The following is a 21,600-nucleotide window of genomic DNA, read 5'->3' on the forward strand; positions in this document are numbered from 1 at the left end:
ACCTGGAGGACATTATGCTAAATAAAAAGCTAGTCACAGAAGAACAAATACTGCATAATTTCACTTATATAAGATATCTGAAATAGTCAAACACATCAAAGCAGAAAGTTGAATGGTAATTGCCAGGGACTTGAGGGAGAGGGAAATGGGGAGTTGTTCAACAGGTGTAAAGTTTCAATTATGCAAGTTGAATAAATTCTAGAGACCTGTGGATCAAAATATTGCCTATCATTAACAATACTGTATTGTTTACTTAAAAATTTAAGAAGGTAGATTTCATGTTATGTTTTTACTACAATGAAAAAAAAGTTACTTTTACTTAAATAGTTCTTAAGAAAATCAATTTTGGACCCTAGTGACCCATTTAATGATCTTTAAAAAAAAAAAATCTATCCCTTTATGATTTATAATTGACTCTTGCTCAGGTTTTAACATCCAACTCACTGCTGTATGTTTTGTATAGTCCATCCTCCCATTTTTCACTCCCTTATTTGAAAATTAAAATGATATTTATATGTCTTAAATATTCTGGGATCTTTCTAAGCAACAAATATCACCACCAGTACATGCTTCCCCTTCTCTCTCTGGAATGTAAAACAAGTGACTTTAACTTATTTAGAATATCAGGAAATCTTTTTGTGAATTTCTTTTCACCTCTTTTGGGCTTACCGATATTAATTTTATCCATTTTAGTCTGAACATAATTCCCTTTTACAGAGAAGAAAGAAGTACATTTAGAACTGAGGAATTTATTTTTCCTCTGTAGACCAAGAACTTCTTTGATCAGTCCAGTCTTCCAACATTGAGGAATTATAATTTTGGTACAATATTTGCTCAGTGCTGTTGAAAAATTCCATTAGCTTCATGAAAGATGTGATGACTTCCACTGATTTTTTTCTTTCCTTAATAGCAACTATATTCTTTTAAAATTTAAATTCATCTATAGAATTTATGGTCTGTGCTGTTTTGGTAACATAACATTTATATTTTCTGAGCAACAGATAAAAAATAAAAATGAATAGTTTAAAGAAAGTTGGAAAAGTTAATTATTTTGTATACAGAAATGCCTAGCATTACACAAAAGCTGTTGGAAGGGAAAAACTATAATACTTCTTATTAATTACCTTTTAAAAATTAATACTCCAATGATGAGATAAAATTTAGAAGTTTCTGCATCTTCTCTCCTCCATGTCTGTACTTATTTGACCTAGGCATTCTAGAGAAGAAGGACGGCAGTGTTTCCTAAACCCGCCTATGCTAACAGTCACCTGGGTGCTTGTTAACTTCACAGATTTCTTCGATCCTTCCTTGGAAATTTTGGTTCTTTAGGTTTAGGGTGGGCTTAGAATTCTGTATGTTTAACAAGCACTGCAGATGATTGTATCATCAGGTAAGCTTGGGAAACAATGAAAAGAGTCCATAACTTGAACATCAGCCTGATCTATGTATGAACTCAAGGTCTAAAGCTTAACACCTATATAAACTCAGGCACATTGCTTAGCCTTTTTGAAAGTTAATTTCTTCATCATTAAAGAGGGAATGTTAACATCTTCCCCAAAGAAATTTTGTGTAAATTCAATGATATAAAATGCAAAATGTGTACCTAATTCTAGTGCTATCATTATTGAAAACTATGTCGTAAACTTTTTTCTAATCTTTTAGTCTTTACTCTTGCTGCAGGAGAAAATATAAAATTCTGAAGCAAAACAAATGCAAATATTCAAGTCTTCTTTCTCAATGTAAGCAATAGTAGAGTCATTTACTCATTTGTAATGTGTCTGAGGCACAAAGGCCCACATTTAGAAGACTGGTAAACTAATGAGTGGTGTTACCTTTCCGATATTCAAAGGCAACACCACAATTGCTATATTTCCATCTTATTAAAAGCAAGATAAAATAATTTTTGGTAGATTTTTTTTTCTCCATACATCTTTAAAAAAAAAGTCTATAGGAAGTTTTTATGCTTATCAATTCTTTAAAACACTGGTTCTCAAAATGTGGCTCTTGGGATGCAGCAGCATAACCTGGGAAATTTTTTTGAAAAGAAAATTCTCAGTCCCTACTCCAGACTACTAAATCCTAAAGACGCCACCAGAAAACTACTAGAGCTCATCAGTGAATCTGGTAAAGTTGCAGATACAAAATTAATATACAGAAAACTGTTGCGTTTCTATACACGAACGACGAAGTATCAGAAAGAGGAATTAAGGAAATAATCCCATTTACCATCGCAGCTATATTAGAAACTTTTGAAGTGAGGCACTGCCATCTGTGTTTTAACAAGACCTCTGGGTGATTCTCACGCAGGCTTAAATTTAGAAACCACTGTTCTATTTCCAGTGTCCGATTGCCTCTCCCCTTCCAACTTGTTCATCTGCTGCATTCCTGATCTCAGTTCATGGAAACATTAACTTTCCAGATCTTCAGGTCAAAAATGTGGTCATCCTTAATTTCTAATTTTCTGTCTAGCTCATATCCAATATATCAGAAAATCCTGTTGTTTTACCTTCAATTACCAGGATATCACCATTCATCCCTCTACTGTTAATAGCCTGGTCCTAGTCTCTATTTTCTCTTGCATGGATTATTACAACAATCTTCTAACTGATCTCACAGCTTCCACTCTTTTATTCTTCCAGACTGTTCTCAACACTGAAGCCAGAGAGATGCTTTTAAAATAAAAGTCTGATTGACTCACGGACATGGAGAACAGACTTGTGGAGTGGGAAGTTGGGGTTAGCAGATGTAAGCTATTATACATGGAGTGGATAAACGGTCCTACTGTATAGCACAGGGAACTGTATTCATAAACCATAATGGAAAAGAATAAAAATCTATGTATATATATATTTAACTGAATCTCTTTGCTGTACAGCAGAAATGAACACTACATTGTAAATCAACTATACTCCAATAAAAAAAGTCTGATTATGTTATTTGCACTGAATTATCTATTGGTTCATTAGAACCATTCTTACTTTTCATAGTCTCTCCTGTATCCTGGAAGCTGGGAGCCTAGAAACTTTATTTCCCAGAATTCCTGCCACTGGAGTTCTAGATCAAATGTCAACAATGGGAGAAAATTACTCTAGAGATTTGGAAGGTGGGATGGAAGCAGAAACCATAGCACTTTTCCTCTAGCATGGTAGAGAAAGACATGAGATTTTGTAGGAGCCTCAGGGATTCTTCTTTGAATCACCTGTTTCCATGCTGGCATTTTTCCAGCTGTTCCTTCAATTCCCATAACTTCTGAACGACTCTGAAAGTTAGTCATGAACCTAAGAACTGGTTGGCAGCAACCTTCTCTGATCTTCATTACTCCAGTCCTGCCAATGATTTTGTAAACACAAATTTCCCTGCATACATCCCTTCCTGCTAAAATATGGAGTTGTTTCTAGTTTTCTGAAAGAATACTAATTGTTCTTCTTATCAAAATGCTTGACTCCCTTCCCATCTCATTCAGAGTAAAATTCCTTCAATGCCTACAAGACCCTGCACAGTCTGGTCCCCTATACATCTCTGACCTCACTCCCTCAACGCTTTCGTGCACAAACTCTGCTCCTGCCTGACTGGTCTTCCTGCTGTTCCTCAAAGTGCCTTTGCACTTTCTGTTCCTTCTACCCAGAATGCCTCTCCTCCAGAGAGCTGCCCAGCTTACCCTCTCACCTCCTTCAGTTCTTGGTACAAATGCCATCTTTTCAAAGAGGGCTTTCCCCTGATGACCCAGTGCAAAAGAACCTCTACCCCCAGCACAGGTTGTGGAAGTAGTCGGTAGAATCCTCTCCATTTAAAACACAGGAAAATATACAACTAGGAAAAGAAACTCATCAAAGTCTCATGGCTTTTAAATGTTAAACTTAACATTTATCTTATCCAAAGGGCCTAGAAAAGAACCTTTAAAAGGGTGGGTGGTTAGTGAACATTCGTGTTGATGTTGCAATGGTGGCAGGGGTGGGATAGAGCAGGGGGTGATTACAACTCTTTTAAGGAAGAGCAGTTAGGCCTGACCAATAACAGGGAAGACCACTGGAGAGTGAGTGACTGCTAGTCATAGATTTCACAGTTTATGATATTCTTTGGGAGGTTAGACTGGATCCCTTTTTTTTTTCTGCAAAGGCAGGTCAGAATAAAAGAAATTCCAATTTTTTTAAAAAAAATGGATCTTCTAGTCTAAATACTGTCCTAAATTCTGGTTAGGACATTCAGGACCACTGGCAAATTTCCTAATATCAGCATGTTATAATGATAGGCTTATTTATGTAAAATTACTCAATTCCTTTACTCTTTGTTCATAGTATAAGTATTAAGGAATTTATTTACTATTATAAAGTTATGGGTAAAACGGAATTGGAGTTCATGAAAAAGTAATGAAATGCAATCAATATGGCAGGAATAATTAATAGTTCTTCATAACCCTTTTTTAGGATGTATGCATTGATTATTTTCCTGAAAGCCTGGCTGGAAGGGAGTGGCAAGAAGAGCATTTTTATGTAGAAAAACTTTCAGGTTTTTTGTATCGAGAGTAAAAATAAATCAACTGGAGCCAGAGTAATATTGAAAAGAGTTGGCTGAGCTGACTAGAAAAATAAAATGGATCTAGTCATCTCTGTGACCTGGGCTATTTAGCCACAGACAGTGCTCTGCCTTTAAAGAAAGCAGTGAACTCTTCAAGAACAAAAATAAGATAACTCTCTTAAAGAAAAATGGATAGAACAATTCAGGAAAAAATGTAGTTGAAAATGGCAAAAGAACACACAAAGGACAAAATTGCCCTTTATCCAATTTAAGGAGTGAAAAATAACTAGAATTGTGCTGGAATTCTTTGCTGGAAGAAATTTGAAGAGACAAAATTGAAGGTTAAATTTATGGTCACATTTCTCCTGGAAATGGGCTTTATGTAATATCTGGGCACAGACAGAGAAAAAGCATCCATAGCTGGCTTTTTTGTTGTTCCCTGTAAGCCCCAAATGACAGGGTTTTTTTTCCCCCCTCTTTAAGGTTCCCCAGTGACAGTAAAGGACATCCACAGACTCTATCTCCATAGTTAGGTTTCTGCTTTGGGTTATGAAAACAACTGCTAACTTGATTTTTCTTTCTCTAGCTTTGCCCTTACTATCTTATTCTCACAAAATTCAGTGTAATCTTTATAAATACAAATCTGATGATGTCTGTTGCCTGATAAAAGCCATTCAGTGACTCCCCATTGAAGACAACAGCAATTCCCAAAGTTTAGTCCAATAACTGCCATAAACTGTTAGTATATATTTTTTTAAAAATGTGGAAAATTCCAAGTTGAGAGTAAGCATTTTTCTTTACAATAGATTTTGTTTGTTTGTTTTTTGTTTTTGATTGAAGTGTAGTTGATTTACAATATTGTGCTAGCTTCTGGTGGACAGCAAAGTGATTCAGTTATATATAGAAATATATATTTTTCCAATTCTTTTCCATTGTAGGTTATTACAAGATATTGAATATAGTTCCCTGTGCTATACAGTAAATCCTTGTTGTCTGTCTATTTTATATATAGTTTTGTGTATCTGTTAATCCCATACAATAGGTTTTAATGCTGATATTTGCTGTGAACTGCTAAAAAAGGGAAGGATATAATATGCAAGATGTCCCAAACTTTTTGAATATGGAAGCTGTTTCTTTTTCATGGGGTGTCTCACAGGACTAGTTTGGTGTGGAACACACCTTCAGAAATACTGGCTTATACTGCAGTTCCAGTTTGTGAGCAAAGCAAGGAATGGTCAGAATGATCTGGAACCTGCTTACCTTAGTTGGCATTTCCCTGACACATTATGTTTTCTTTCTCCTCTGTGCTGCACAAGAAGTCCCCTAGAAGATAGAAGAAACTCAAATGAGTAACAATAATTGAAGAGAAGATTATAGCTATGGAGCACAGAGAATAGAAATTTAGGCTAAAGTTAACTTATGTTTCTAAAGATGAATCCAGAATAAATGCAACAGAAGCAAAACCCATAAATGGAATAAAAGAAGCTAAAGAAATACCTCAGAGTGTATGTGGAATGAAACCTCCTTCTGTGTACAAAGTTAGGAAAAGGAGATTACTATCTAACCATATCCAAAAAAATTTAAGACCACAAAGTAAAAGAATCTGGCAAGATTCCCAGGAAAAAAAGTTACCTACAGAAGTAGAAAATTCAGGCCTGCCATGGTCTTCTCCTTAACATTAAATGCTGGGACATAATGATGCAAAGTTCACATAATTTTGAGGGGAAAGTTTGTGGCTCAAGAAATTTATATCTAGCCATATTGTTGTTAAGATGTGAAGGTAATAGAAAGACAATCAGATTTACTTCACATGTCCTTTTCTGAAAGAATTACTCAAAATATGTCTTACTAAATGAGAAAGGAATCAAAATAAGAAACTCAAGAATAGAAAATTATGTATGAACCGACTTATGGTAAGCATTCAAACCACATCAATATAGACTTATGCATCGTATTTATAAAAATGGTTGATATATAACTCAAACAGAAAAGCTGTCAAAATATAAGGAATAACAATCAGAAACATAGTACTAGAAGACTTAAAAGCGTCCTTATTTCATAGGTCAAATTGGGAAAATAATTATTAAAGGATTTAATTAGTATGTATAAAATTGATTTAATAAATACACATTTCATTTTGTGTACTAAATAATTTTGACAAATAATTTTGATTCTATATCATCATATATACCTGGATTGGCAATTAGTAATAATAATAACATATAATAATTTATACTTAGCCATGTTTAAGTAATGAATAATGATTAATATTTCTGGTGTCAATTATAGTAATAAACACGGTAATTAGAAAATAGGAATAGTTGTGCCAGATTATGATAGGACTTTTAAGAAAAGTTCTTTATTTTCTCTCTTTTGTTTTTTTGTTGTTCCTTGCCTGTCTCCCACTAAAATAAATGTAATATTTTCTGTCTACAGGTGATAGTATCTTTACTGTGAAATCTCTAGTGTGGCCCTTAAATATACCTGGAAACAGATGTAATGCTCTGGGGTAAAAATAAGGCTGCAATCTGGAGATGAAAGAAGAGAAGGACACAAATTCAGAAAAATCTTCTAAAAGACTGAAATGAAAAAAGAGACAGTTATTTCACAAAAGGAGCTTAGGACCTAATTTTCCTTGTGAAAGATTCCATGGGATGCCAACAAGCCCCTAATGCTTTATTTAATAGAGTTTTAAAAAATTCTACTTCTGGCTTTACTATTTATCTATCCTTTTCTTTCATAAAACATTTTTTTGGTTTTACACTGTGCCAAACGTTGTTCTAGGATCACAGAAAGGAATGATGACCCCAAAATAGACACAATTACATTTCAGAGCAAAGGTACAAGTTGGAGTTTATCAAATCAGGTTCCAGGACACTGAGAGAAACCAGAGTAGCCTCATGAAGCAGAAGGTGAAGTTAAATTATATTTGACTCTGGTAAAATTTCTATTTCTGAACAGCCAACATATGTAAAGGCATCTATTGTTGGTGATTTGCCTATTTTCTTTCTCTTTTAGTTTTGAGTCAGTTTTTTTTTTTTTAAGTATGTAAAAATTTTATTTGTCAATTATATCTCACTAAAAGAAAAAATAAAATAATGTTATATGTTCAGTGAAAATATGGTAACATCTTAATTTACTGTGTACATAAAAATGTTATTTTTTTCCAAATTATATTTAGAATGCTACCTTGTAGGTCAGTTTTTTTATGATGATATACCTTTAATTCACAGCCACAATAAGGATCAGATACTCTAACTACATGACACTTTTGACTAAAAACAGTGCAAAATAAATTGCTAAAACTGAAAATATATTAAATTGAAATGCGTAAGAGAAAGGCATTTCTAAAACATTTTAACATAGACATACTTATCCCAACCAAGAGTTCCTATCTCTTCAATAAGGCTTTAGTAGAACTGGGGAGGAGGAGGTAGTACATACAGCTCTTTTTTATTCTTTAAAGCAACTTCCAAAACCATCTTCAACTCCACTATAAAGCTCATTAGATCAGGAGAGTGCTGCATTCTCTGTTGCACTACGTGATGATATCCATTAAGTATTGCTTTCAGCTGCCAACTACATAGTAATCTTGCATTCCTCAGTTGTAAATCTTTGGGCAGCAATATTCTAAGATGGAAATCTCTTCCCTGAGCTGAAATGAATCCTTCATACACGGTTTTCGCCCGGTTCTGGGGTAGAAGCAGCGGGAACTGGCGCAGCAAACTCGCTTCCATGGCTCTCGGTCCGTGGAGCCGCCGGGGGACCAGCGGCCGCCGGGCCCCACACATGCGCAGTCCTGCCTGTGCCTAGGGCGCAGAGAGGTGGAAACCCGTGCCTTTGGCGGGAAGTTGAGTCAGTTTTTAATATTAAAATATTAAAAACTGTTTTAATGTTTAAATGTTTACTGTTTTAATGTTTAAAAACTAAAATTTTAGCCCATCATTTATTATTCACAGAGGATCTAGTTTGTGTGGGTTTAGAGTGTAAGATGATTTTTCTGGGGGGAATTGCCTTGGACTGGTAAAGATTGTCGCAATTCATAGCACTACAGCCTATGTCTTTCCCCCCCATTTTAAAATTTAGCTTTGCTGTTATTTCTTTGACCTGCCTCCACTCTGCTTCCGATTTGTATACTCATGTTTCATGTATCACTGATGATTCCAATTACACGCTAGGTAACAAGAGTTTAATAAAATGTGGCAATAAATTGTGGAAAGACATCATGCATGTGAAAAAAGTGTATTAAGAAATGTGTTCCAGGTAGAGAGCTTCCAGTATTAAATGACTAATCACTTCCACACACATATACAAAGTGAAGGTTTTATTTAGTGGAACTTGGCCTTTCACAACTAGAAGGCCAAGCAGTGCCTTCTAACTGGTTTTCTAGCCTGTCTGAAGCAAGTTGCTGTTGTTTCTTTTTACTGAGAACTTTTTAGATGGTCTTCAATAGTCCTTCAGCTGAAAGGAGGTAGGATATCTTGTTCAAAGCTCATATTATTTTGATTTAAATAGCAAATGGTAATAAAAAGAATGTGCAATAATGTATACTCAGTACAGCCTAGTGGTCAGATGACTGGAATTGAATCCAGGCTCTTCCTCATAGTAGATATGTGATGTTAGGCCAGTATCTTACATGCTGCAGTTTTTTACTGGCAAAAACTGCAATAGTAACATCTCCTTTACTGAGATATGGTGGAAGATGAATAATTTTTTTTTTAATGTAAAATATTAAGTCCTACATGGGCCACTCAATAAATATATTATTATGCAGAGAGAATCTAATGCAAAGGTTTGAAAAGGTATAACAGCTCTAGAACAAAACAAAACAGGTTATGTAGGGGCAGAGATGCTGTCTTGGTTTTTGATTTCGCTGTCACTCCCAGGTTATGCTTTACGAGACCTTCTCCATCAGGTGTAGCATCATTTGGGTTTAATTCCGCTCACCTCACGTTCACTAAGAACTGCTATAAGGAGGCCTAAGTTTCAGCAACTGCTTGCTGAGATAGGAATCATAAGTGTAACTCATTCCTGTCCATTTCATTTTGCAAGCAAACATTCAGAAAACATGGATATTAAGGAAACCGTTTGCTGATGACCAGGTTGACCTTACTACACATACATCAGGAACATTCTGAGAATCCATCAAGGAGGTAGCGGTACCTGTGTTCTATCTGTGCAGGAGTGTGTTAGAGGGAAGGGCATCTGGGTTGTGGGCTCAGAGAGCCCATCACTTTCTCACTGTGTGATATTGAGAAAATTATTTAATTCTTCCGTACCTCTCTGTTCTCCTGGGTAAAATGGCAGTAATGATACTTGACAGGGCAGCAGTAAGAATTAGAGAACAAGTGTTTCAAGATGCCCAGGACGGAGCTTGGCAAATGATAGTCATTCAATAAAGGCTAGTTTGGTGGTATATTATTGATGATTTGTGGGAATAAAAGGTCAAGTTAGATGGGAAGACTAGAACTGAAGCATTATATGTTTATAAATAAGTTAACCTTTATCCTCAGGGAAGCAATACATAAAAAAGGTTACCCATGTTTTGAATATAGAAAAATTATGGTGAAGAACAAAGACATCAGCGCCTACATTTTCTTCATAAACAAATGAGTAAGGACAGAAGAGGTAGTCCAACAATAATTGAAATTGTAGTATCAGTTGGTATGCCCAATATTAGATCCTGTTCCATGGGTAATTTGACTCTGAAAACAATGTTATATTAAAAAAAGAGTTTTATTCAGGGATTTGGGGCTCCCTTCTTTATATCTGTTCATGTGTAATAGTTATAAAAATAGTAAGTACTTGTCTAGTGCTTACTATTCACTTAGTGTGTTTCTGAGCGTGCTCCAAGTGCATCACTTACTTCTCACATCAACCCTATGAAGAGGATACTACTGTTCTTACAGTACTACATGGAAAATGAACACTTTCACTGTTTCTTCCCAAAGAAGGGTGATCTCCTTTTTCCCATTGTCCAAGAGATTTGGGGAACCATAGCTTGCCTTGTGTGGAAGGAAAAAGAGAGTACCCAAGATCCTTAGGAGGGAAGGAAGCCATACCTTGGAGAACCTCTTATGATGCCAGTACGACTTATGATGATGGTGATAATAATAATAATCATGTCACTATTATTATTGTGAGTAAGACTTATTGAGTGCTATGTTTCATGCATTTCTGCCTTATATAATGACATTTCTGGGAATGAGCGGTATCAGAATATATTCTTTTAAATTAATACAGGTATTATAGTGTACTGAAGTATTCACTGATGAAGGCAACACATATCTTTTTTTTTTTTTAATTAATTAATTAATTAATTTATAGCTGTGTTGGGTCTTCGTTTCTGTGCCAGGGCTTTCTCTAGTTGCGGCGAGCGGGGGCCACTCTTCATTGCGGTGCGCGGGCCTCTCACTGTCAGGGCCTCTCTTGCTGCGGAGCACAGGCTCCAGACGCGCAGGCTCAGTAGTTGTGGCTCACGGGCCCAGTTGCTCCGCGGCATGTGGGATCTTCCCAGACCAGGACTCGAACCCGTGTCCCCTGCATTGGCAGGCAGATTCTCAACCACTGCGCCACCAGGGAAGCCCAGCAACACATATCTTGTCTAACAACTTGTATACATAATTTTTTGTTTTGTAAGATCTATTAAGTTATAACAAATGTAAAAACCTTATATGGGGGAAAGAATAATCAAGGAGAATGATTTCTGATTGCTCTGGCTCAGAGAGTCAGCTAAACGTTGGGAGTACTAGCACACTCTTGTCTGGGGTTGTCCTAATTTAGTGACATTAATATTGAAGGTTTCAGGTTCTTATTTTTGGGAAAGGATGTCAGCTGAGTATTTTTGAGTTAATGTCAATGGGATTTGGACTTAAGCTAGAATATGTATATAAATAAAATATTCTATAAGAAATAAATTTTTAATAAAAATATTTTTAAAATCACACCTTTGTCAATGATCTATAATAATTGTACTTTAGTGATTTTTATAATAAAATATTATATTGTAAGTAATTCAATTCAGGTTTACCTTGCTTTACCTAAGTTAGATGTTTTGAAAATCTTTTAAAAATAAATTATGGGCATTTGCTTTGTCAAAAAAAATCTTTACGTATAAAAAGACTTATGATAGGAGTCCTTTGAACAGGAAATCCTTTAGAATATCTGAAATATGTGTCAATTTAATGAAATTTGACTTATACATGTGTTGGTTATCATAAAAGACCAATGTTTTTACTTAAAATCATGTAGACTTGCCCCTGGGTTTTCACATGACTTCTATATTATTAGTTCCTTGTGTGACTTGGATGTTGGACTAGATTTTTTTCTCTTAGTTTTGTTTTTGCTCTAACATTCTAAGGTTCTGTAAATGTTTTTAAAAGGCCCCCTTGTCTAACAAGTCCCCACCTTATTTGAAAGACAGTACAGTTGACAGACTGTAGAATGAGAACAACTGGGTTTCAATCCTTGTTCCAGACTCTATTGGATGTGTGCCCTTGGCCAGTCACTTAACCTCTGAGTCTCAGTTCTTCACTTGAGACACGGATTATGTAGCTATCTGATAGGAGTTTCATGAAAATTTGCAGAACACTTAGAAGAGTGGCTGGTACATTAAACATTATACATGTTGTTGTTATTTCATTAATTAATTGTTTATTTAATTAAAAATCCCAAGCTTGCCTTGTCCAGACATGAAAATTACTGAAACATCTGTGATTAGAGGATCTTCAATTAAGGAATTTAAGAGCTGGTGAAGAAAACAGGACTGGGAAAACTATGAAAACTCTTATAAAAAAAAGAAGACATTTATAGTCAATGAAACAAGACAGTAATAATGGGAGACTAAAAAGATGAAATGGAATGCTAAATTGACTTCCAACCATATTTTCTACATTTTAAAATTAGCAATAATGGTTTCTCCACCCACAATCTTTTAACTAGAAATATTTCAAGTTCTCCTTCTCTGACATTTACAACAAAAACTTTGTGATTTTGGTTTTTTGTTTTGTTGCTAAGAAGCACTTTTTACCCCCATGGCTAGTCCTCCACCAAGATGTTGACAACCTTCTTAAAATTTAAGTATGTTGGATCTGTAGGTTTCTGTTCATGATGTGGAGTTTCAATTCAATGTCTGTATGTTCAAAGTAACTCTTATTCCTACTCCACCAGGCAGGGTTAATACCACTACTGCCCAAGGCCAGAAATGCTCCTTCTCTCAATTTCCAGACAGAAGATTCCTTCCTAGGAACATCATGAAAGATATGGAACTAGTGCCTCTGGCCACTTGTTGGAAAATGCAAGGATATTTGTTTAAATGGGAGTGGATGGAATTATTATTATGTTCCTTTACAGATGAGGCAACTGAGATTGCTTAAATAACTCTTTTAAGATTATAAAATTAGTAAATCATTGGCAGGCTGCCACCAAAGCCCATGTTCTTTCCATACAATATGGGATGGGAAACTATCAGGACTTATATGATATTGTGCTTGAGAGCACATACTTGGTACCTTCAGAGGGAAAGGGAGAGTTGGGAGCGGATGAGCTTTTACCTAGTAAAGTCTATGTGCTAAGCTTTGTCTATAAGTTTAAATAATTATTTCTTTGATTATAGAAATATTACACAATCATCAAGAAAAACTTGGGAAATACCAAAAAAAACAAAGAAAAAGATGATGCAAAAATTCACAACTCAGAGATAACCACAGTTGACATTTTTGTGTATTTCTCCTCAGTGTTTTTAATAAGAGATTGATATCTGAAATGACATAACAGGGTTCATACAATACAAGCAGTTTCCAATACTGCTTTTTCCTTTTAACATTATGTCTTATGCATTGTTCAAGTTAGCATGAGAATAACTCCTTGAAATTTTGGGAAATTATAATTTGGCCTGTGTTATTCTTTTATTGAGCAGAAAGGCTTGATTTAACTAAAGGGATGTGAAAACACCAAGTTACAGGTTTTCATAGAAAAAAAATACGGAAAGGGAGCAGGTACAAGATAGCTTGGAATTTATCAAAAATACGATCCATATTTAGCAGGCCCACCATATGTGGGTGTTCTCTTGTGGAAAGCTCCCTGGAGACATGGCAAGGAGCCTGATATAGGGGAGATGTTCAAACTGAGTAGACTCCTGACTTTTGACCTGTTTTCTAGAAGGGATCTCAAGTGGGCCCTAGCAGACTCCAAATCAGAGGTTGATCTTGGATTTGGATTTGTCCTGGAATGACCTGGAGCTTCTCCCCTCTCCTCTGTTGTAACTCGTTCAACACAGCCCTTTACTGAGCTCCCTCCATGGGCCGGGCACTCTGCTAGGCACAGCTAATGAGACTAACATGACCTCTGCTTTCAGAGAGCTTATAATCTGGTAGAGGAGAGAGGCTATAAACCACAATTTGCTTCTTGACAGCTTGGCTAAGTACGATGGTGGGAAATGATATGGAAGAAAAGCAGGTGGTATGAGTCTTGGGGCAGGAGCTGGTGGAGAGTGGGCAGTTAGGGAGAGATTTCCTGAAGAAGACGTATTTCACCTGAGGCTTGAAGGATGAGTAAAATCTGTCCAGGATAAATGCAGGTAAGGAGCTAGAGGGAGGAGAACATACAGTTTCCCTAAGGATAAGCAAGAGGATAGCAGCTTGGGTTTGGGGGGAAACAGAGAGGCCAGGGTAGTTAGAGCATAGTGATAAAGTGATTTGAGGTGAGTCTGGACAAATACTATAGTCTATTCTATTCTGTATTCTTTGAATAAACCTCAGTAGAATCTAATAAATGCCGACCAAGCGTTAAAACACCCAAGTCATCCTGGCAATTGAAATTTAAATGGGCCTAGAAAAGGAACAATTTTAATTGTTAGGGAAGGAAATATAAATAAAAGAAATTGGGAAGACAAATGCAGAGGGAGATTGAGACAGAAATGACTAAACTTAAGACAAATTCAAAGGGCAGTTTTCCCTTATTTTAATTTTCAGTGTTTATTCATAGGATCATATGGACATATTCATAAGTTTAATGCTCTCTCCTTGAAAAAAAATTTTTTTAAACACCAATTTTTATTTCAAGAACAGAGGAAGCTAATGCTCACATTTTTATTCTGAATGAATTGCCAACATTTTATTCACCAGTTTCACAAGAGAGCTGGAACCTCACTGAGGTTTCTGAATTAAATTAGCTTTCAGAACCATTTAAAGTTCTTCCATTCTATTAATTCAGCAGACAATCAAGTTGTTCACTTGTTGACTTTTATCCACATGCACTCAATCAAATCAACTATTGAAGAGAGATACCTATTAGCTGTTAATTTCATATGTTAGATAGGAATCCTAGAACTCTTGTTTATATCTGTTTGATAACCTTCTAATCTTTGCCACAGTCTCACTAACAACAGCATTAACTAGTCTGCCATCTATCTTGATTAACAACACAGGGACTCAAAAGATGCTCAACATCTGATAAGCCTAACAATCCAAACTTCTAACAATGCCCATAGCCCTATGGAAAACGGGCTTCTACCGCCATTCTTACAAACCCTTTAAGTTGTCTTTAAATCACAATTTTGCAAATTATTACTTTAAGAAAATGAGAAGAGCTTGTCTTAGTGTAGGAGCTCTTATGAATAATTGGTAAGACTGTTTTGTGACATTTTTACCCTCTATTTTGCATCCTCTGGGTTTGGGTTTTAGAAATTATTTTTGCCTTATATTGAATTATAAGTGTACTGTTATCTCTGGATCAGATGAATTCAACCCATATTTGCTAATCTCTATGTGCTAGCACTTACCAGGTACATAAAAGGTATAGAAAATAGAGCTCTACATATCATAAAGTTCCATTTTTTGAAATCACAGCAACTAGATTTGTCTCACAAGTGGAATTATGTTGGCTTTTATGACAGAGAAAAGGAGGGAGAGAGGAAATATAATCTTTACTCCACATGGTAACTTCCAGGTTATTCCTCATGTAGTTCTTTCAAAATCTATTCAGTCATTTCATTCTTTATCCAGTTTCATTGTTGAAATATTAAGGACACTTTACACACCATCCATGTTGATTTTAGCAGCTGGCAACTTTTGTCTTTAAACTATTCTCAGGAAGTCCTTGGTGACTTCCATATCCACCTTAATGATGGTTCTACCACCACGATTTCATGGTTTCATGTTTTTAAAACTTCCACTGATCCTATCCTTTATTTCACTTCAGACATTCTTAGGCAATGCTACACTGTCGAACTTGGTTGGGATCATGCCATCTCCAATACTGAACTCTGAAAAATTCCTTTTGACCTTCTCTGAATATTGGTCTATCTTCTCCCTCAGGCAGCTTGTAGGAAGTAAATATCAACAAGAGGTTAGAGCAAAAGAATACAGAATAAATGTTTCTTAATGTGAAACAGCCCTACATACACCTAAAATAAGGGCATAGAGTTGACCGAGAAGTGCTGAATTCTTATATAATCTCATGAGGGCTTTGAACTAGCACATTTTAGATATTAATGTGATAAAATGTAATTTAGATAAAATTCATACCCTCATGATGATGGACCATAAAGACATCCACATTGCTTTCTCAATTCCCATTTCTGTGCAGATGACTCCCTAATTTATTTCTGAAGCCAAGGTCACTCGCTTTGCGTTGTAGGAATGAATTTCCAATGACTTGTTAGCTATCTTCAAATGCATCTCCCAAAACACCTTCAAGCCCAATGTATCCCAATTTGTATTCATCATTAACCATCTTACACTAGTATTATCTGGGAATTTCATTGTCCATTAATAATACCACCACTCTTTAACTCATCCAGTTTTCTTATTTTGTTCCTCCACTTCCAATCCATTGCCAACCTCTGGCAATTCTTTTCCCTGAGATTTCTCTTAAGTCTATTCTTTTTTTTTTTCCATTCCAAATCTACTTCCCCAATTCAACTCATCATTATATCTCATTCTGAGTATTGCAATACACTTCTTTCTGTTTTCCCCAGACTCTCACTCCTCTAATACATCCTACCCATAACTGTAAATTGCTTTCATAAAGCTACTTTAATATAGTCATCCCTGCTCAAAAATTTTCAGTGATCCACCTTCTCAATGAAATTCAGACTCTTGAATCTGGTATCCTGGTCCTTTACAACTTGCCCAAACTTTTCCTTCAATTTTATTTTCCTGTCATGTATATTCTTCCATATAGCTTTCTCCACCCATTACCTTGAGTTTTACATCTCATGCCTTTGCTCATGAGGTTTCTTCTGACTCTATTTCCCCTTTTCTACATATCTATTGGTCACCAAAATAATTTTCAAAACTCTAAAAAAGAAAATCCTTCTTCCTTCCTTTCTCTTTTCCCCTTCCTTCCTTCCTTCCTTCCATGAGTAGATACATTAATAGGCACTTATTATGTCCCAAAAGGGCATGCACGTCTACTGCCATAAAGGCTCTCACAGTCCAGGGGAGAGATGACCAAAACGTCAATAGGTAAAGCAAATATGAGAGCAGAGAGGAGGAGACTACAATACAGTCTTGTCGATGGGGAGGATGGGAGGTGAATCAACAGGAGACTTTTTGAAAGAAGTTGCAGCTGTGCTGAATCTTGAAGTATGACAAATAAATATCCATATGAAGAAGGCTAGCAGAGAAGGAAGGCCTTTCCAAATTTTAGAGCTATCGTGAGCACAGGCTAGCTGAAAAAGGGAGGTGTGTGATGAAACCAGCAGGAAGTAGAAGTTGCTTGAGCTCAAAGGATGGGGGAAGGAGCAATAGAATATGAGAACAGAGAGGTAAGCAGGGCTTGGGTAGAAACTGATGTACAATGTTTAAAACTGGAATTTGTCCTATAGGTGATGGGAACCGTGAATGGCATTAAGCAGGGGAGTGACATGGCCAGATTTGCATTTTAGATAGACCAAGCAGGAAGCTATGTTAAGAATGGATTTGAGGAAGAAAGACAACAGCCAATGACAGTAGATGGAAGATATTAACGTCATCTATGGGGAAGAGAGAATTAAAAGGAGGGAAAAATACTTAGTAGCTAATATAGGTAGCACTCTTTTAATTGATGTTGGAGATTGGAAGAGAGAGGCAATGATGGCATCCACATTTTAGTTTGCATAATTGGGTGGATAGTGGTGCTACTAAGCGAGATTTTTAAAAAATGCATAGGGAGCAGGAGAAGTGAGAAGGAAAGTTTAAAAGATAAATTTAAATGGCCTCATTATCTCATGAGGTGAAGATGAATAGAGTTAAGTATTATACAAGATGCATAGTATACTACCTGAAGCTCAGGAGGCAGGTCTGAACTGAGCCTTAGAGTTGAGATTAATCTGAACACAGGTGGTATATTATACCTGGGTTGTGTCTGTAGCAATGCAGTGTACCCTGGAAGAAGAACTAAAGGGATAGATGGAGGAATAGGAGGTGGGGAAGTAAATAGGGGAAAAATAATTGAAAAGAAAAATAATCAGAAACATACTTTTCCCTTTATTGCAATGTCCCTCTTTTCTTTGAGTTCCCAAAGCATTTGACACTTTTTGGGAGGTAGGAGTTTCCTTCTATCATCTCCCTTAATCTTTACAATACCCCAATTCTGGTCAGATTAAAGGAAATTTATAGGACCATGTTTACTAGTGGATGGATTTACTCTTGCAAATTGATGTACTCTTGGGCCAAGACCTCTTTTTTCTTCTTCCCATTGTCTTCAAGAGATGTAATTGGTAAGCTGTACCAAGGCTTTCTTGAAAGTCTCTCTTGTTCCTCTTTTCTTACAAACTTCTAAATTCACATCACTTCTGGTGAGTAGTTGGGGAATTAAGACTGGGACATGGTAGCCCTGTATGGGCTTTGGACATCAAACACATTGTCCAAACCAGCTTTATCAGAGAACCCTGCACTAGGGTATTGGGCCCTGGCTTACCTAATTCTAAAGTGGTAATGTAACCATTCTTCTTTGTCTCTTGTATGTATGGCTTCCTCAGTGCTTCCAAGACAGAAGAAATTGTTGGGCAAAGATAGAATACAGGCATTCCTATCTTTCTCCTTCTACTTCAGTATTCCTTTGTGGCACATATTACTTTTTACCTTATATTTATATATATTTATATTTTATATATTTTATATTTTGATTATTTCTGCCTGTCTCATGGTAAGAATGAAATTTCAAGTCATTGAAATTTCATTCTTACAATGATTAAAAACATTCTTACTTTTAACTAAATACTAGATCCTTAGTTTGAAAGATTATACCAACCTGCATCATTCTAAGTTGACAAAAATTATGTATTGAAACATGAAATGACAGCATTTTGTATGAAGACTACAATTTTCACTTGAAGTAAGGATCATAAACAAAATCAAGACTTGTGATAATATGATATACACTTTATCGTAGTAACTCAGGGTCTCACTCAATGCTTTATAATCATATTAGTGTGATATCTTTTCCTCCCCAAGGAAAGCCCTGATGTATATGGGCTTTCCTACAGTCATTCCAGCAGATGTTAGGAGTATTACGGTGTTATGGTATTTGGTGATTTCAATGTAAAGAGGGAGAGATGTCATAATTTTGATATTGATTTGGTGGACAATAATGAGAAAGCTCAAGTGCACATGGGGAATATGCAATGTACTTTTCACTTTTAAGACACACTGAGGACCTGCAGTGAGGAAATGCCTCTGTACACTGGCTCCTTATCGATGTCATTTTTTATACTTAAGCTTCCAATTAGTTTACTCTGAGTATCCTACTTGCTTGGCTGATTGGTGCATAAGTGACACGTTGTTGTCTTTATTATTTTCTCAGAAGACCCTTCCCAATGGTAAGGGAGTTACTTAGATGTATATGTGTGTGCGTGTGATGCAATTAGCTAACATTTTGGAACATGTACTTTGAGCAAAGTACAAATCATTTAACTTCCTTAAAAAATAAATTTGAATCACTGGTGCTATGAAGCTAGAAGTGAGTATTAGGTCTCTTCACTCTGGAGTGAATACAGCTGACTACTCAACACTATTGGCTCAAACCAACCAGGCTGTTAGACTCTGTTTACACACAGTAATCCTCCTTAAGGATGAAGGGTTTACTTAAAAGTTTTCATTTGTAACTTAATGAATTTTTAGAAAGAAAATCGTGTATTAAGGAGATAGTAAAATTTGGAGATTCTCAAAGATATTATGTCACTTCATCACCACTTTGTCAATACTTTTTAAACTATTAAGTGTAAGGCAGAACTCCTATCTTCAAGGAGTTTATGATTTAGTTGAAGAGAATGTGAAAAGTTAAATTAAAAGGGGTTCACAATACAAAACTAGAGCACATGAAATGTCAAAAGGCAGTTACCCAATGAACATGGGAAGGCTAATATCATTTTGAGATCCTGATTTCAATTCTTTTGGATATACACCTGGAAGTAGGATTGCTGAATCATATGGTAATTAATTTTTTGAGGAACCTCCTTACTATTTTCCATGAAAGCTGCCCATTTTACATTTCCACCCACAGTGTAATAGGGTTTCAATTTCTCCATAGTCTCATGAACACTTGCCTTTTCTTTTTTGATAATAGCTCTCCTGCAGCACTCTTCACAATAGCCAAGATGTGGAAACAACCTAAATGTCCATTGAGAGATGAATGGATAAAGGAAAGTGGTCTATACATACAACAGAATACTATTCAGCCTTAAAAAAGAAGGAAACAGTGCAACATGTGACAACATGAATGAATCTTGAGGCTATTATGTTAAATGAGATAAATCAGTCTCAGAAAGACAAATATTGCATGATTCCACTTATATGAGACATCTAAAAGAGTCAAATTCATAGAATCAAAGAGTGAATAGAATTAAGATGAATAAGCTCCAGAGATCTGCTTTACAACATTGTATCTGTAGTCACCACTCATGTACTGTACACTTAAAACTTGTAAAGACAGATCTCCTGTTAAGTGTTTCTACCACACAAGGAAAGGGCAGTGATTCAAACTTTAGAATGAAGTTTAAATTTATCTTAATAAAATATTCCCTTGAAACTTTAGAATGAAGTTTAAATTTATCTTAATAAAATATTCCCTTGACCTCTTATAATTCTGCAAACGTCCCTGGTTCCTGTTAAATGCCTGGGAAATGGAGCCATTGCAAGTGCTGAGTCCATTTTGTAAGGTGTGGATAATAACTTTTGAAAATTTAAGAGAGAAGGAGTGCTTTATCAATGAAGTTGAATGAAACGCATTATATCATATCATGACCATCAGAGTTCTATTTTTCCGGAGTCACTCAGGTATGGCCACAGAGCCAAGGCTGGGATATTGCTGTCTTGTTTTCAGCCCAAATGCTGGCAATCACGGAAGGCAAAAAAATTATTATATTTTTGATGTTGATGATTCTGGTCTGGGTTCCCAATCTGAAAACTAAATCTAGAAATGACCTGGAGGTTTGCATCCTTTTGATGACTGCCTTCAATCAAATCCCATTTTTCCAGATTTCTTGGCAAAAGCATATTCTCCCTCATTGAAACCTAACATTTCAGTCTCTCCATATCCTCTGTTCTGAGCTATTGTTTACTTCCCTTCTCTCTCACTGCAAATGATAATAACGGCAAACTTCAGCTTTGGGGAGGGCGGATGGGCTGCCTTTCTTTTCGACCAGGTCCCCCCCCCTGGAAAACAATATTAAGTGGATCTTTCTTTTTTTTCCTTTGCTTTAGTATTTTCATTTGGCAAGTACTTTCAAATCTGTTCTCTTCCTGTGTTCTGAAGACAGGAAATCTGTAAGCAATTGCAGAAATTTTGTTTTATACCTTTAGTAATTTTTACCTCAGCCATATAAATCTAATTTATAGTGAATATTCAACTGGGTCACATAAGCCTGGACATTCAATTTCCATGAGAAAGGCTGGCTGCATGGGATGTTTCTCCATAACTAGATTAAGATTATCTATAGATGTGATATCTCCCCTAGGACCCTTGCCACTCTTTTTGTTTTAAAATTTATTTGCTCTTTGTTTTGTTGCCTTTTGCAGTGCTCCAAAAACAAAATAAAATCAGACCTCTTCCTGCCTCTCCATGTGGCATTTAGATAAATTAAAATTGTGGCTAACTTGCTAT

At 35.9% G+C, this 21,600-nt stretch overlaps 1 long non-coding RNA gene across 1 annotated transcript in view; it reads right to left on the reverse strand.

Annotated features, from left to right (window-relative positions):
* The window catches only part of LOC309647230, a 92,132-nt gene that overhangs the window by 55,131 nt on the left and 15,401 nt on the right, over positions 1 to 21,600 (reverse strand). Inside the window, exon 2 of the long non-coding RNA XR_014255870.1 lies at positions 5,776 to 5,838. This is a non-coding gene — a long non-coding RNA (uncharacterized lncRNA). The remainder of the gene's footprint in view (positions 1 to 5,775; positions 5,839 to 21,600) is intronic.

This window comes from Balaenoptera physalus (genome assembly GCF_965194825.1).
Source record: "Balaenoptera physalus genome assembly, chromosome: 17".
Taxonomy (NCBI): domain Eukaryota; kingdom Metazoa; phylum Chordata; class Mammalia; order Artiodactyla; family Balaenopteridae; genus Balaenoptera; species Balaenoptera physalus.